The sequence below is a fragment of the Macrosteles quadrilineatus genome, unplaced genomic scaffold (assembly GCF_028750875.1).
Source record: "Macrosteles quadrilineatus isolate MER2022 unplaced genomic scaffold, UCM_ALF_1.0 Scaffold_4__1_contigs__length_99947679, whole genome shotgun sequence".
Lineage (NCBI taxonomy): Eukaryota > Metazoa > Arthropoda > Insecta > Hemiptera > Cicadellidae > Macrosteles > Macrosteles quadrilineatus.
Genome location: NW_026542597.1, coordinates 36,080,552 through 36,097,544, shown reverse-complemented (window position 1 = coordinate 36,097,544; position 16,993 = coordinate 36,080,552). Strand labels below are relative to the sequence as shown.

Genomic DNA, 16,993 nt, shown 5'->3' with positions numbered 1-16,993 from the left:
GTTCGTCCAGTAATTTTAGATCCTTCGCCTGTTGTGGCTTAGGAGAAGGTGCTAAAAATCCTTGTGTTTCATTGATTTGTGAGAAAAATATTCTGTCACATAATTGGTTTATTTGTTATCTTGATACTTCCTTGAACACTATGAATGCAATGGACAAATTAATTGTGTACAACTAAATGCATGATTGTTATAATAAATCAAATCTGGTTATGGTTGATGAATGTGTAGTTAATTTTAGTTTTATTTTTGTTTAAGTTTATTTGAATAAATGAAACTTACAGCGCATTTAAATTGTATTTTGAGACATTTTCTTAACCTTTAAGTAAAAAGGTGACTTCTCGGCTATTTCATTTGCCAGTATAAACTCATGAGTCGTATACGACGTTAGACATAAACAAGACCAAGGTTTGGACCGTTCCCCCACAAAAGAGGTTAACAAATGTCAAACATGTGGAAACACAGATAAAACTTCTGCATATAGTATATTCTGTCTACATACTGTATATGTTTCTAGATCAATCTGATGAGAACCTCTCAGTCTCGAATTAATTGCAGTTAAAAACACATTTCACTAACTTGATTCCTACATACTTAAAATATATGTTAACCATTGTTCCCTTAAGAAGATTTCGTCTAGTTTCGTAATCCATAAATATTTAGTTATGTTACAGTATATGTCATTATAATCTTCATCATGAAATAACATTAAAATTATCTGGTTGAAAAATAATTATATTCATTCTTGAAATAATACGCACTTAACGAAACAACGATAAATTAAGAAAAGAAAATGCCAACTTGGATGTATGCCAAGCAAAATCAGTGCAGATTTAGTTTCTTTTGTCTTAAAGCTCAGCATTTCCATTATCAGAAACATTTTGTCTGCCCTTTCGGCATCTTTATAACAAATTAAGAACCTTCCTTCTGTATTAACAACATTCAGAAATGAATTTAACTAAATTATAATTTATTAATATAAATAGAACACATAAATACTAGAAATATACTCCTAGTCTGTTTTTCTTTTTTATTAAATAAACAAAATTATCATTTAGATTCCACTCCACTAATGCATCCCACCAGGAAAGTATCATGAAGAAGCAGAGGTTCATTTCAATAATATTAATTAGTTAAGTAGGCGTAGGAAAGATATTATCATCGTTAAATTTGAAATGTAAAAGGTTTTGTTAAATGGTTATACATAAACAAAAAACTTCGACAAAAATTAGGTTTTTTTACTCATCCGACGTGAATAACTTTTCTTCCTGATCACACATTATTATCACCCGTAACCACATCAGAATCTAAATATCGCAGTATCAACATCATAATCATCATATTGATCATATATTTAACATTCATAGGCTATCATAATCAACAACAAAATCATGGCGAACATCATAAACATGAATTGAAATCGTCATCGCAGCACGTCAAAAAAACAATAATCATAGATAAAAATATTTAGAGTGCATTAGTTTCAATAATATAAAGCAGTAAATCAGTTTTTAACAGGCAAACCAAACATAATCTCTCCAAACGCTACATACTCAAGAAGAACAAAACGTCCATTTCGCGGCAATGAAAAGTCGATTAAGAACAAAAGGGTTCTAATTGGTATTCATTTGTCTCTCGTTTCCCAGTCATGTCATACCCATCTCTCGTTTGCAGAATTTAATATTTCCTTTCTGTATTTTATAACTATTATATATAACTATTATATATAACTATTATATTATATAGCTATTAGGTTGTAACTATTTGTATAAAATTGTGTACAATTGTATGTGTACGAATAATAATTATTAGAAAGTACTTTCCCACCAATATTTTCAAATGTTAGATGTATCAAACATTTTGTATATTCAATTTCCAATATCTTAAAAAGAAATGAAGATCACCTAGATTTAGATAGGAATGATTAGTCATGTTTAAGGTTTGAACAAGGGACTTCTGCCCAAGAAACTCGTATTCATTTTCCCACCACATTACCTTACGTGAAAATGAAGTGTCATAACCCAATGCAATTCAATTTTTATGCGAAATACAAATAATCAATAATATTATCAATCATTGAGATGGGGAAACCATCTAGGTGCGTATTTTAATCCAAAAAACATGAGTGAGATGATCTGTGTAGTTTTGTTACTGATTAAGATCAGCTGTTTAATTTATTTAAAGCCAAATGATGAGGAACAGCTGGGTCCATTTTTGAACCATAAAAAACACTGACTTTTCTCAGGATCGATAGTTCTGTTCATAAAATAAAACTATAAATGCTTAAAATTCTCCGGCACCCTTCAGATTGTTAGGCGAGCATTATAACCACTCAGCTAGCCATCTCACAAACTCCCTGCTATTTATTTGCTTATAGGTCTGACAAAATCATACGAATAATAATTGTTGAAAGGGTTTGAAACATTTTTGAATCGTAATAGATTAAATATTAAGATAATAAATAACATCCTACCCGTAAGCTGGAGTTTACACTAACTGAACTGGGTTACATGAAGAATGTACAAGTTAAACTCAGGGATAAATTGGTAAAAATCTTACTAATTATCATAGATCATAGTTTTAAATTGATTTCCAAACAATTTGTCCCTAACTTTATTTTAATGTACATTTCTAAAGCGTAGTGTACATATTTTACCCTACGTTCCTGTTGCCTACTGAAGCCATTACTTCTCGTACCATGATGCCATGGAAGCACAGTCCGTGTCACATGCTAGGCTGTGAGGCACGCGAATGTCAAATCACCATAGATCAAATGTATTGTCATCAACACAATGATATCCAGAAGCATTGTACTAGGTCAAAACTACGCTGTATGTTTGAAGACAACACAATCAAAGTGTTAAGTACTTTGGAAACTCTTAAGGTGTGGTACTTTTACATTTCTTTGTGTTTTTTTGCCTGTGGTATTATTTACGTGGAAAAGATGTCATTACACCATCATTTTTACTTTAACATTAAAAATGTTATGGAGAGCACCACTTAGGCCGATGACATATTAATGGTCTTCGAGTCTAGAGTCGATCCTGCTTGTGATTCAGGAAGGCGAGCCAGACCCTTGCTTCACAGACAGAGTTTATTTTGCATGGAAAGTATTAAATGATTCCAAAATATTTCATAATTTGAAAATATAAATGTATGAAAAGTATAACTTACGTTCGTTTGACGGGTTATGTAGTTCCCACTCGATCCTAAAAAAGAAAAATATCCATGAACTATATAGAGAGATATAACTCGCTTTGGGTATTATCTGTAGCACATACAATAGACCATTATGGTTATTATTACCATTATAAACTATTAATGGTCTATAATCTGTTTCAGTAGTCTTAGACTATGTACATCGATGTCTTCTCGTCCGACTATAAAGTCTGGATCATGTTTTAATATGTGTCTCATGTCTAGCAAGTAAGTTTTGTGTTGTTACATCGTGATTTATTTTGTTGTGTGCCTACTGAAAAAAGTTTATAAATAAATTTACTAGAAAAAACACACAATGAATGCAATTATATAAAAAATACCCCCGCCGCAGCAAACCTGCCGACTAAGCGAATTTCCATTTGTCTGAATTGATTTTCAGTTAAATATATTTTAATAACATTAGGTTTAACGAGTACCTAGGTTTGCTGCTACAAGGAAACTAAAATAAAGTGTGTTTTTGAGTAAAATATTGATAGCTTAGTAGAAAATAAATAAATTTGCCAAGTTTGATCAAAATATATTCATAAACAAGCAAACTACAACATTTGACAATATTCTCCATAAGAATAACATAGGAATTTTAAATTTTAAATTTTTTTAATTTTCTCCGTTACAAATAATCGAACAAAAATACTTTTATATACTAAATTATTTGTTTTTTAAGCTCTTTAAAATGGTCTAAAGAGAAATTGGGAAATTTTGTGTTTTGAGGGTCAACAGTGAGAAAAAACAATTTTTACCCCATAAAACCCCCCGTAAAGCCCCGTTCCCATGGTCCGATCATGCTGGTTCGCGAACTCATTCAAGTTTATCCCGCTTTACACCTTTAAACCAAATTTCATCAAAATCGCACAAAAATTACTCAAGTTATTGCGTTCACGGACGTATATATATATATATATATATATATATATATGTCTATATATATATATATGTCTATATATATATATATATACATATATAAAAATTTGAACGATTAGTGTTTTTGGCCTCTGGGGACATCAAAATGAAAAAGTAAATCGGTCCCGGGTCTAGGTCTTACCGTGCCACCTACGGTAATAGCTACTTCCCTATAGGGAAATTCGCTAAAACTATTAGGATACCGTAACTTCGAATATTGCAAAGTGACCTCACACTCTATTGTAAAATTTCAGGCTATAGTCTGTATGACGGAACCTGTCTACTGAACCTCTAGTCCCGGGTAAACGGAGAGTAAGGAGACAAGTTCCATCATACAAACTTTAGTCTGTGTGTCCGGCAAAGTTTGATCACACTCGTGTCAACTCTATGTTTCTGTCTTATTAAATAGTAAATTTTACAGTAAAGGTGTTTCGACGGAGATTTCAATACAAAGAACAAAGAACAAACAGACAAACAGTAGTTTCAGATTGTATTACTCTTCTTGATTTAAGTTATGAGGTAGTAATATGACAATAAATACAATAAAAATATAACAACACAAACATGCACAACTAACTATATAAATACATTATTCTTTTTATTTCAACAAGTCGGACACAATGATACTAAATTCAAAGGAGAATATTTTAACAAAATGTATAAGAATTTCACGCACGGTATATATATATAATTTTATGTAAGTATCGAATATAGGTATTAAAATGCCATACTGTGAAATGGAGAAAATTAAGCGGAACATCATTGGGACATTTGGTCAATAAGGACATGGCCTTTTAATTGGATACTAATTAGTTAACCGATATAGGCTTTAATTTTGACAATGACTATAATTACGCTTAATTTAAATAATTGTTTAACATTATTCCAACACTATTGAAAATATATTTTTATTTATACAATTGTTGTGTTTAGTTTTGATATCTCTCTACACCAGTAACTTTTTAAAGCTATTATAATGGAAGGTTTTAAGCTCTAGTTATTACTATACGGTATAGCTTCAATATTTTTTTCTACAGTATCAAATTCGTAACTTTTTTTTAAGAGGTTGGCCGCCTCTTTTAACCTTGCATTTGCTCGTCCACATAGACTACAGATCTGTGCGTGGAACGTATCCAGCATAACAAGGGGTGAGCCGGTACAGTACAATGTACAAAGGTGAACTGTACTGATAAAATGTTTGCGGCAATGATCAGGATCCAAACCCACGACATCACTGCCTTGGGTCCGAAGTCCGCGACGTTACCGACTGAGCCACCGACTCACCTAGATACTAGTTTCCGACTAGATACATTCAGGATTTCACTGGCAACCATCAAATTTCATTGTGAATTAAAAACTCAACAGTATGATACAAGAAAAAAGGATACATTCTAGGCCACCGAGTTATAGTGTTCACATTCAAATATCCGTAGTTGGATGCAGATTGAGGAAGTATTACAGACCAAGATGTTTTTTATCAATTAATGATCTTATCAATTAAAATTAATGATGCTGTCTAACAAAAGGTCGACGTTAAATAGTACCGTCACCCAGGGTTCAGACTGTTTCCTGTTCACTAAACAATTTAACTGGGAAAACTCACAAAATATAAAATAAAATACGTTTTTAAACGAACTAATGCTGTAAATCTAGCTTTAAAATTTATTATTTTTTATGGTAGACCTCTAAATTGTAACCAAACAACTCTCCCCCCAAATTTGTACAACTTTATTCGCTCAGTGTGTACCTTGATATGGCACGAAGTAATAGCAAGGGTCGTTTTCCACATCTTACTTGTTAGAGGGTATAATCAACCATGATTTACCCCACCTTTGGCCTCCAAGGATGAATATGAGCTAATAATACGCACATCACGCAAGTCCTTTAATCATAATATTTTTGAAAGATTATTTATACTTTTAAAAAGTAAGAATATAGCAAGATATATAGTGTGTATTGTGAAAAAATTGTCGCTGACTTATATGATCTCAAATTTTTTTCTTGCGTTGAATGGGAGCAGATTTTACTGCATGATGGATACATTTAATCGAAATAAGGATAATCCAGATGCATTGTTAAATTAAATTTAAATTTAAACTATTTAAAGAAGCACTGTCAACCTTTTCTTCAATAGAAAGATTGATCGGCAACAGAAAACGCAGGTTAAAAACCTGCAATAATTAGCTATGAAAATCATATAAAATTAAAATTCTAACCTGATCTAATTGTAGTTTGAGTTAATTTTCGCTAAAATGGAAAACTAACATGGAAAACTATTCCTGTTGGCTACACTCATTTCAAATTATAACACGTGTAAAGCTATAGGTGGAAAAAACACAGCTTATTCAAGAAAAACAGGAATGAACTAATTCTCAAGAGACTAACTAAACTTTCACTGCACTTGCACACAGATCGCTAACTTTGGCCTGTCTTTACAGGCTTGACGCTGAAGAAAAACTTTAACAATCAATCAGCTGTTCGACGGACAGCTGTTGCTAAAAAGCCGGTACAGTACGGTTGCTGTAATCAGTAGTAATAATAGTTAACTAATCATATTTTTATTTTTATTTCACCCCTGGATTACTAAATTCTCAAGCTGTTAAAATACGACTATAAATAGAGTTCCTTATTGTAAAGTAAAATATTAATTTTGGTTTAAATTATATATTATTCATTGTGCCCTTTGGTTGGAATTTATTATTGATAAAATAGAATGATTAAATAACCCACCCACAGTTGTTGGTTTGACGATTAGTTTTGTTCCTTAGAACTTTTCAGGTCATTCTGTATGCAACCACATCATCAATACAGGGTGATTGATACAAGTGTGCCAGCCGTTTTATTCGAAAACTATAAGAGATATCAAAAAAAGTTAAATGGTAAGTGCCTTGGATTTTTTATTTAAAAAATTGTAGTCAAAGTCAAAAAAATTATTTTAGCCGCCATTTTTCCAATATGGCCACCAACTTTGATTTTTCTTACGGAACACCGTATATTTTATGATGTATTCTGGTAGAAAAAGTAATTTTAAGACGATTTTATTCTTGTGATTTTTTCATAAACCTAACCGTTTCAAAGATAATAGTGGTTAAAGTTTTGAAATTTCTGCATGAGATAGAGTTTCGATAAAGGCCTAAGCAAGCATGCCAGCTGTTTTGTTCGAAAACCATTCAAAATTTCACAACTTAAACCATTATTATCTTTGAAACGGTTAGGTTTATGAAAAAAATCACAAGAATAAAATCGTCTTTTTTTCTACCAGAATACATCATAAAATACAGGGTGTTCCATAAGAAAAATCAAAGTTGGCGGCCAAGTATAAAACTTAAAGCGTTACCCTAAATCTCTCAAAAACCTTTTAAGATTTCATACTTAAAATGCATAATATTCTATGGCTGTATTAATCAGAGTATATTTTCTCATTGCTATACTTTTAAAATCTCATTATATCCTATGAACAACCAGGAGTTTGTCTAATTTAGAAAATATTTGGTAATTAAATGTCATCATAGTGACACTTCTTTTTACTTACAGTTGATTACTGGTGGTTTTTAAAAGTGTAGTGATGCCGAAACATGTTGGTTCGGCAGCCTTCTTAAGACTATTGATTTACTTATTTTGTTTTATTAATAGAACTCTTACACTTGCTTACACTTGAAAAGGGTAATAAGTTCTGTGTCGGAAACTCAATCTCCTAAAAGAAGCTTAGTTACTAATGCTATCAGAAGAATTATATGGGCACATTAAGAATGCCTTATTTTTCCAATCACACCTTTTTTCATCCATCCTCCAACGTCCCTCAATCCATTATAAATCTGTTTTAATCGCTCAACACATTAGCGTTCTGAGAGCTAACTCGTTGGTCTTTGGAAAACTCGTTCCTATTGTACTTCGATTGAACTCGATCGCGTGACTGAGTCGAGGAAACGAGAAATTGCCCTGACCATTACTGCGTGTTAGCTGTAATAAATGTAACGAAATTATACGTGTTTGGCGCTACTTTTATGGCACAATACAAGTAACAAATTGAATTAGAGCAGCTTACTGTAGCACGAAAACAAAACTAAACAAGTAGGTTAGTACTTACATCAAAGAAAAGAGGTTAACAATTAATTTTCCTATTAGCATAAAACAATCCATATAAAGCGTAAGCTTACACTTTTGTAAAAATTTAAATATCATCCAAATAATTAATTAGTAGCCGATTATTAGCTAATTTGATTAGACCACTGCCGAGTGGTTTAAAAGCTCACCTTCAAATTCTATGGTTATTTGTTCGATCCTTAGAATTGTCGGTTCTGGTACATGTTACCGTTTAGTACTGTAAAACACTCCAATGTTGGGTCATATACGGTTTAAGGTCGATTCACACACATCAGTCCAGTCACAGTTCCGTTACAGTCCAGTTGCAGTCCAGTTACAGTCCAGTCACAGTTGCGTCCGCAATTTATCAGTCAATTGTCCGTCAGTTGGTTTCAGTCAGTCTTCCGTCTCTAATATTTACATTAATTTACAGTCAACAAATTTAAATTTTAAACCTATATTCTATTAAATTATCATTGTCCATCTTGTTGATTGTTACAAACAATACTCAAAATACAAACGCAACCATTTAAATAACAATAACACTATTTTCTAACCTCAAACAGTTCCGTCAGGCGTCCGAAGAATCAAAAAGTATCGTTGGAAAGAAATCTAAAATTGACTGACGGATGCCAGCAGAGTGACTGACGAAACTGCAACGGATGAGTGTAGATAGCGCAATAGAAAATCCATCAAAGAATATTTTTGTTAACTGTGACGTGCCTGAAGTGACTGGACTGTGACGTTCCGTAACTGATGTGTGTGAATCGACCTTTATACAGGGTTAGTAAAAAGTGTGGAGACCCCCTGTTATTTTTTAACGGCCCATACTAGAAAAACTAAACTCGGCACACCATTATGGTATGTTATGAAGTACTTTTTGGGCATAACCGCTACTTGGTGTTCATCCCCAAAATGGGGGATTTTGGGGGAAACTAAAATAATTCAAGTACAAAGACCCATCGAGTGACCCCTCATTTTGAAGGTCCTAGTAAAAGAAAACCAACAACGCAATTTAGAGGTCTCTATTGCTTAAAAGCAATTTTTCATCCTCAATTTCATTCACTAGAAATAGGTATCTATTTCTATTCTATCCATTTTTTACTGGATTGAGATAGAAACCTCTAGTTTTCGTTGTTAGTTTTCTTTTACAAGACCTTCAAAATGAGGGGTCACTCAATGGGGCTTATCATTTAAAACTTTTGAGTTTCCCCCAAAATCCCCATTTTGGGTTTGGTAAGCAAGTGGCTATTAGGCTTAAAAAGTACTTCATAACATGCCAAAAAGGTGTGTAGAGTTTAGTTATCCTATAGTGAGCCGCTACAAAATTTACAGCGGGTCTCCAGACTTGGAAAGCTGTAAGTTAAATTTAACTTCTGAGAATTTCAATCAGCTGCCATTCTTTACTGGATTGAGATAAAGACCTCTAGTTTGCGTTGTTGGTTTTCTTTTACTAGGACCTTCAAAATGAAGGGTCACTCGATGGGTCTTTGTATTTGAAATTTTTGAGTTTCCCCCAAAATCCCCCATTTTGGGATTGTACACCAAGTGACGGTTATGCCCAAAAAGTACTTCATAACATGTAATAAAGTTGTGCCGAGTTTAGTTTTTCTAGTATGGGCCGTTAAAAAAATAACAGGGGGTCTCCACACTTTTTACTAACCCTATTATGTTGCATGTCTTAAAAAGTCTTAAAAACATACGGAATAAAATTCCTCCATGTGCCAAACTCTTTTGTTCAAAGAGTTTAACGTCTGTTAAACTCTTTGACAAAAAAATTAAACTAGAATGCTTGAGCCAACGAGTGGCCTTTGACAAAATCAATTGCCACGTCGATTAACTAATTAGTAGCCAATTAGTAGGCCACATCACGGACTGGATGTTGCATTAATATTGTACATAATTGTCTCCACTCTATTATACGTCATTGTAATACATATTACATACTATATATCTACATCTAAAGCACAAACATTGAATACCAGTAGCTGGATACTGTTAAAATAATAAAAAATATGTTTATGAAGTTTTCGCCTCTGAGTTAGAGTACAACTGGAGGTGGATGAAGCACTGAGTGAAAGAGTTGCGAGACGTTGGTCGCCATTTGTACTAGGGGATAAAGAAAAAGACGTTGTTCTTAGTAAATACTACATTTAAACTAGGGTATTGTCTAAAAAGGGCTTCCAGCAAACACGTATTCTGGACATGGAATCCATTTCATTGGGTTATCAATAAATTATGGTTTTTTTATAAAGCATACCAATCTGACGTTAAAATACTAGGGTTTGGACCGTTCCCATAACGTAAAAATGAAAGATGCATGCAAACATTGATAAAAAATAACAAGTTACACACTCTATGGTTGACTTGAAAATTATTTAGTTCCCCAAATCAAAATAAACTTTGGTTTCCTATTACTAAACTGTTAGTGGACATTGCTCCATTTCAACTCTCGTAACAATATGCAATAAAGTAGGTGTAATTCTCAAACCGCTGACTACAATATTCTCTCCCGGACTATAACTCGTAACTCAAGACCACGGATAATAACCTGTGCATGGGCCAATACCCACCATTGCAACTCTTTATATGCACTGATTCTTTCTTTACGGTGCAAAGCTGTGAAACTCTCGTTGAACATAAAACAAAATATGTGACGGTGCATAACTTATGTTACTGTGACTGTGTTTACAAAAAAAGGAGAAAAATGTAGGCAACACAGTTTTACGTTGAGTGGTTTTTTTTAGTAGATATGTTTTAGCGCTGGAAAAACTATTTTTGTTTTTAAGTTATCAAAACAAAATCGATTATATTTATTTTCCATTAATAACTGCAATACTAGTACGTAGTAAGGTGGGGAAATCTACAAAATGACAGTAGTTTTGTAATAACAATGTATTGATTATTTTGTGAATGCTTCTATACAGTTATATAAAATTTACAATGAAGCAGTTCATGCACTTAAAGTTATTATGAAATTTTTTATATTACACCTTTGTAGTTTTATCCGTAGCTATTAGACATATACTAACACTTCAATATACTCATTATTTCTATTTCTTTAAGCTCTACAAAATGGTTTAGAAAGAAATTGCCATTTGTTTGGTTTTACGTTCAAAATTGGGAAAACCAATTTTACCCCATGAAACACCTGAAAACCCTCGTTCCCATAGTCCGATCATGCTGGTTTGCGAACGCGTTCAAAAATACGTAGGTTTACAAGTTTCTAAAAAATTTCACTTCTTTTCATATAAAAATGGCAGGCCTAAGTGGTGGCTTAAGTTAATTGGACACTAGTTCACACTTCCTTTTCCTTTTAGGGGAAAAATCACTAAAATATTATTCAAATTAAACACAAAATAAAGAGATCAACTACAGTTCAACAACTGTTTTCCAGTCAACAAACACGTAACAACGAAACAAAGAGTTTACGTTTGGTTGCAAAATCATTGGTGAAAACTAATCTCTGGCAAGAGACAATTCGAAGAGCATAGTAATCATAAATTTGGCTTCCGCCAGGGAAATCAGCTGATGTCTGTTTAATTATCATCAGAGCTTTAGTCCTGAACACTCTCACATATAAAACAGTCCTGGGGTGATTAGACTGACATTGTGCATTTACAGAGCAAGTTTTGGAACATGTATTGAAAATGTCAAGGACAAACACGTACTATGGGGAGTTGCAAATTTGAATACCACGCCACAGGATATGAGCCATCGAGTAGAACTTCAAAAAATAATTTTGTAAATTGAACTGTAGTACAATTAAAGGTTGCGGAAGAAAATTTTAAAAAACTGTACATTGTTATTGTTACTGAAAACTTAACTGTTGCAGTTTGGCTGTTTATGGATACATTTTGACCAAGTTTGCTAAATTTATTAATTTTAGATTATACTTTTAACATTTTGCACAAATAAACACTTTGTTTCTCCCCTATAGCAGCAAACCTATGTACGCGTCAAACCTAGTGTAATTTAAATAAGAAACGAATTGGGAATTAAAAGGAAATATTGTTGTCATAATCCCATCAGGCCAATGGAAATTCACTCACAGGTTTTGCGGAGGCTAGGATATTCGTGATCAAGTGTTTGTAGCTTACTTGGATCTGGAACCTGTCTAAGAAACTAAAAAGCTCTACTATAAATTAAATTTATTTTTTACCCTTATGTAACCAAGGTAATACAAAACTCACTCGTCGGGACGCAAACCGTGACCGCGTAATGTTAAGAGGGTTACGTATAATTAAAAAAGTTTTGAGCCCGTTGACAAAGCCTGAACATGGATGCAGTTGCGAACTAATGTATATCAACACCATTTTAAGTGTTAAAGCTTTGTAAATTTGAAACTAGTTCAATGGTTTTAGTAGTTTTCTTTAATTAATTTGTCTCTTAATTTTATTAGTGAGAGGAGAAAATCTTAATGTTCGTATGGAATTTACAAATGAAAGGTTGTAATTATATTGCTCAAATGATTACTTTTAATACTACCAACCTAAATACATACGGAACATCATCATTTATACAAACACCTACTAAACTCCTACATAACCCTAATACTCCAATCTATAGGTACTATCATCTAAAAAATCTATACTATTATATTAAAATCGATTGGTGTCTGTCTGTGTGTGGGTTACTCAATCAGGTAAAAACTACTGAAACGACTTGGCTTAAGTTTTACACAAAAATGCCTACCATACGGAGGATCCGTTTAAACGCTTCGGTGCCGATCGAGGGCTTTGCCCCTTTGGCTTTCAAAGTTCTAAGGTGAGGATTTTAAAAGTAAATATTGATTGGCTTCCATGGCTGCAATGAGAAGACTCACAATGTATACATTTGCTATGACATCTCAATGTAAACATAAACAAGCAGAACTGTTAAATTGATTTTATTTTCCAATACCTCGCAGCTGGCTTGAGCAAATGAAATATTTTATTCAGCAAAACCATTTGGCAGGTTTATTTATTTTAAGATGATTGTCGACATTGATTAAGAAACAAGCTAGACTCTAGCCATTGTCTGTATTAATCTAGGCTCTGTCCACGAGTTTTCAAGCGAATTATTTATTGATAGATATTTGTATATACAGTAGGACAATTATTATTAGATTTACTTTTTTTGGATACTCTTGATTGTTTTGTTTGCAAATTGAAATTACTTTCATGTGTTTGTATTACATATGTTTACACTTTTATGGTAATAATCTTCACACTTAATCATACTATACTTTTGGACTCCCTATTTCATAAATCTTTATGGTATCTTACTCAGTGACAGCTGCTTCAAAAATTTTTTTTTTCTACCCTTGCCCTTAAAAACCTTTATATAATCTTTAATTGAATATCCCACTAGAATAAACACTAACAAAACAAGTAGGGTATACATTTAAATGCACTTTTTCAGCCGTGGTCCTTATATACCTTTTGAATTGTGCCACAAACGATGAATCCGGGTAAATGCATATCCGTACACTATTAAATTGGTGAAAATGTAAAAGAGTTACAATCCAGGGAATTGGCCCATGTACACGTTATTATCCGTGGTCTTGAGTTATGAGTTATGGCCCAGGAGAGGATATTGTAGTCGGCGGTGCGAGAATTGCACCTACCTTATGGCACATTGTTACGAGTTTAGATATTGTTAGTGTGATATACAGGGCGAATGTCGTAAGGTGTCCACTATCCACTATTCATTACAGACAAATCTTTGGCCTCACAATGAATAAATACAAATTTTCCTCACTAAACCAACCTCAAGGAATACTAAAGGAATAGTAAGGTTTTAAAATATTTTAAGTGATTTTCCAATAAATTATGTACCAAAACCAGAGGGTTTTTAATTTAATGTATTTTAGTTACAGCTTTGCTTTCTGAGATGCCAATGGTGGCACAGTTATGTTGTTCACCCTATAACACAAGATACATTTAAACTTTAAACTCATGAGATATTTAGTCGGGCCCCACAACAGCGATGTCTACCATCATAAACGTTATCATTTGAGCGTGTATGTCAACAACTGCTATGATAACAACGCTGTCTTGGCAGGCTGCTGCAAGGTTTGCTACAATACTACTCGCGAAATTTGAAGTAAAATTATTCAACCTTTAAATCTTTCAACCATTAAATCATTCAATTTTAAAATCATTTAACATAACATAGTTACCTGATGTCCAGCAATCCCCTGGAAATATCGGGACTATTTTTATCCTAAAGTAATTTTTCAACCTCTTTAACGTATATACTATTTCATGGCTACCCGCTATAGACGTTATAGTATATTTCGGTCCGTGGTACGAACGCTATTTTTCACCACACTATACCCTATTATCACTATTCACCACAATAATAATGGACACTTTTTGAGGTGACGTTTTTGGAATTAATACTGATTATTGGTCTCCGTGGTTTTGCACTTTGAATAAACTTGGTTACATTTTGATAAAATATTATATTTTGACACACAGCTGATTGAGCTAAACCAAAGATCGTTAGCCTATTTCATAAAGCGCTGGGTTGAATCATTGATTATTGGATACTGAAGCAGACATCCCATCTATATAGAACAGCTGTTGCCAATGTTTTACAAAATAAAGAATATCGTCGTGTGAGCCAGTCACAGAATGCGCTAGTGTTTATAATTATGTTGCTAAAATATTTGATTGGCCAAGATATAGCCCACAATAAATCGTTCCAACAATTTGACTTTGTCAACAAGTTTTTGTATTCGACAGAAATAAGTCATTTACATCAGTACAACCTGATGGCTCACACTAACTACGATGATTTTGATACAAAAAATTGACAACAATTTTGAACATGGAGTGGACAGCCTTTATCAATATAGTATCAATAAAAAAGGTAATTAATATAGTATTGTCTCTATGCTTTATTTAACAAAACATTGATACATTCGCCTATCTATTTCACACGTAAATGCAATTGTCCGGAACGTTCTCTATACTTCATTGGCCAACATAACTTTAAGCTCTCTAAAGGCCAAATTAAAACCACAAGAGATGAAAGTGGGATTTAGAGTGAGTTATATTGGTAGCCAGTGCTGTGTACAGGAGCCTGCAATTGAGTTTAACACTTGAAAAGTCAATCATCCAAACACATGTATGAGTGACTGTAACCATTACAAGCATACCGTCGTTGACTAACATACTGAAGTAGACATTCCATCTACATAGTAGCCGTATCCATATATTACTCTCGTAGTTAAATTTGTCTTAAAATTTGCTACTGTAAATTAGTACATGCAATTAAATTACTTTTGATTATGGGTAAGCGGTTAGAGTGCTCGTCTGGAAATCAGAAGGATCGGGTTATTTGATATAATGGATTTTGTTTGATAGAATAACTTCTTTCAGCATATTACGTGTTACTTATTTTACAAAAAGTATATAAAAATATGTGTGATAATATTAAAATATATAATCACATATGATGGTTTAAACGAGACGGTTAATACACATAAAAGCTGGCAGTGATGATTGATTTCGATTCAACACTCAACATCAGACACAATATGAGAATGACGAACCCCTTTTGTGTCTGATGATGATTGGAATGACCAATCGAAATAGAAAACAACATCAGTTTATATGTGTGAAACATTATAAGTGTAAGTATGTGTTTCAAGTGTTATTAGACGTAATTTTATTTACTTTCCATGATAGATTTACAAACAAATCCTACTAATATTATAAATGAGAAAGTTTGGATGTATGTTTGTGACAAGTAAATGCGAAAAATACTGGTCGGATTGAGCTGAAATTTGGTGTGATGATAGCTTATATTCCTGGTTAACATATAGACGCATTCTTATCTCAAAAGTCCTTTCGGGCTCCGCCCCAGTGGCTCTGGAGTTTCCCATGTTAATCTTATAAGTAATCATATTTCAAAGGAATTAAATAATTTCGTCAGCTGTTTCAAATCACAAATTGGTTCTATGATATTAAATAGTATTAAAAAGTTATAAGGTTTACCAACAGGGTGCAGTACTATTAAATTTAATATACAACTTCAGTAGGCTATAGAATATTACAACAAATGTTAAGATCAAAATGTTTCTATTTTGTGTCCTCTCCCCGTTGCAAGGCACGGGTACAACAGCTAGTAATACATATAATAACTCAAATGTGTTTTAAAAAACATCATTGGGGATGATAACCTTGCAGTCTGGAACTTCAATGCGAGAGGAGCAAGTCCCACGGACAAGTCCACATTTGAGGGCTTTTGCAGGAGTGAACATCCACGACAAACATACTGTATTTTGTAAAATCAGTTTCTTTGGTTTAAAATGTATGTTCATCAGAATCATTTTGTTAGAGAAAAACCTAAAAACCCTCGGCGGAACTGCCTTCGTGGATTTAAAAGCAATGAGTTTCAAATCGACGTTGCGTGCGCTACAATGTGGCCTACAATAACGCTGTCTGCTCTTTTGCTTTGATGTTATTTATACCAAGATAAAGGGTAGCCATTACCCTTCAGGCCTATAATTTTGGTAGCACTGTAATAAACCTTATAACACTTTTCATTGTGTGATTTACTTGCACTGCATACATACATTTAACATTACATTACATTACATGAACAACTGTAGATTGTGTTCAGACGAATTAACTTCATGCAATGCTAGAAGTTTTTTACTTGCTTTGCACTGGGTTAAGACTACGAAAAAGAAAATATAAGCTTCTTTAAAAGTATTTTTTAACTATTACAACTGGAGATATAACATAATAGTCTCTGCAATCAACGGGCTAAATACCCCTAGCTAAGAAAACGTATAATG

General features: G+C 33.1%; 1 protein-coding gene across 1 annotated transcript in view; it reads right to left on the bottom strand.

Moving 5' to 3' along the window:
* Positions 1–16,993, bottom strand: part of LOC128991506 (pleckstrin homology domain-containing family G member 5-like) — a 263,086-nt gene that overhangs the window by 229,248 nt on the left and 16,845 nt on the right. Inside the window, exon 2 of the mRNA XM_054414443.1 lies at positions 3,172–3,206. The gene's annotated coding sequence lies outside the window, so the exon portion shown is untranslated. The remainder of the gene's footprint in view (positions 1–3,171; positions 3,207–16,993) is intronic.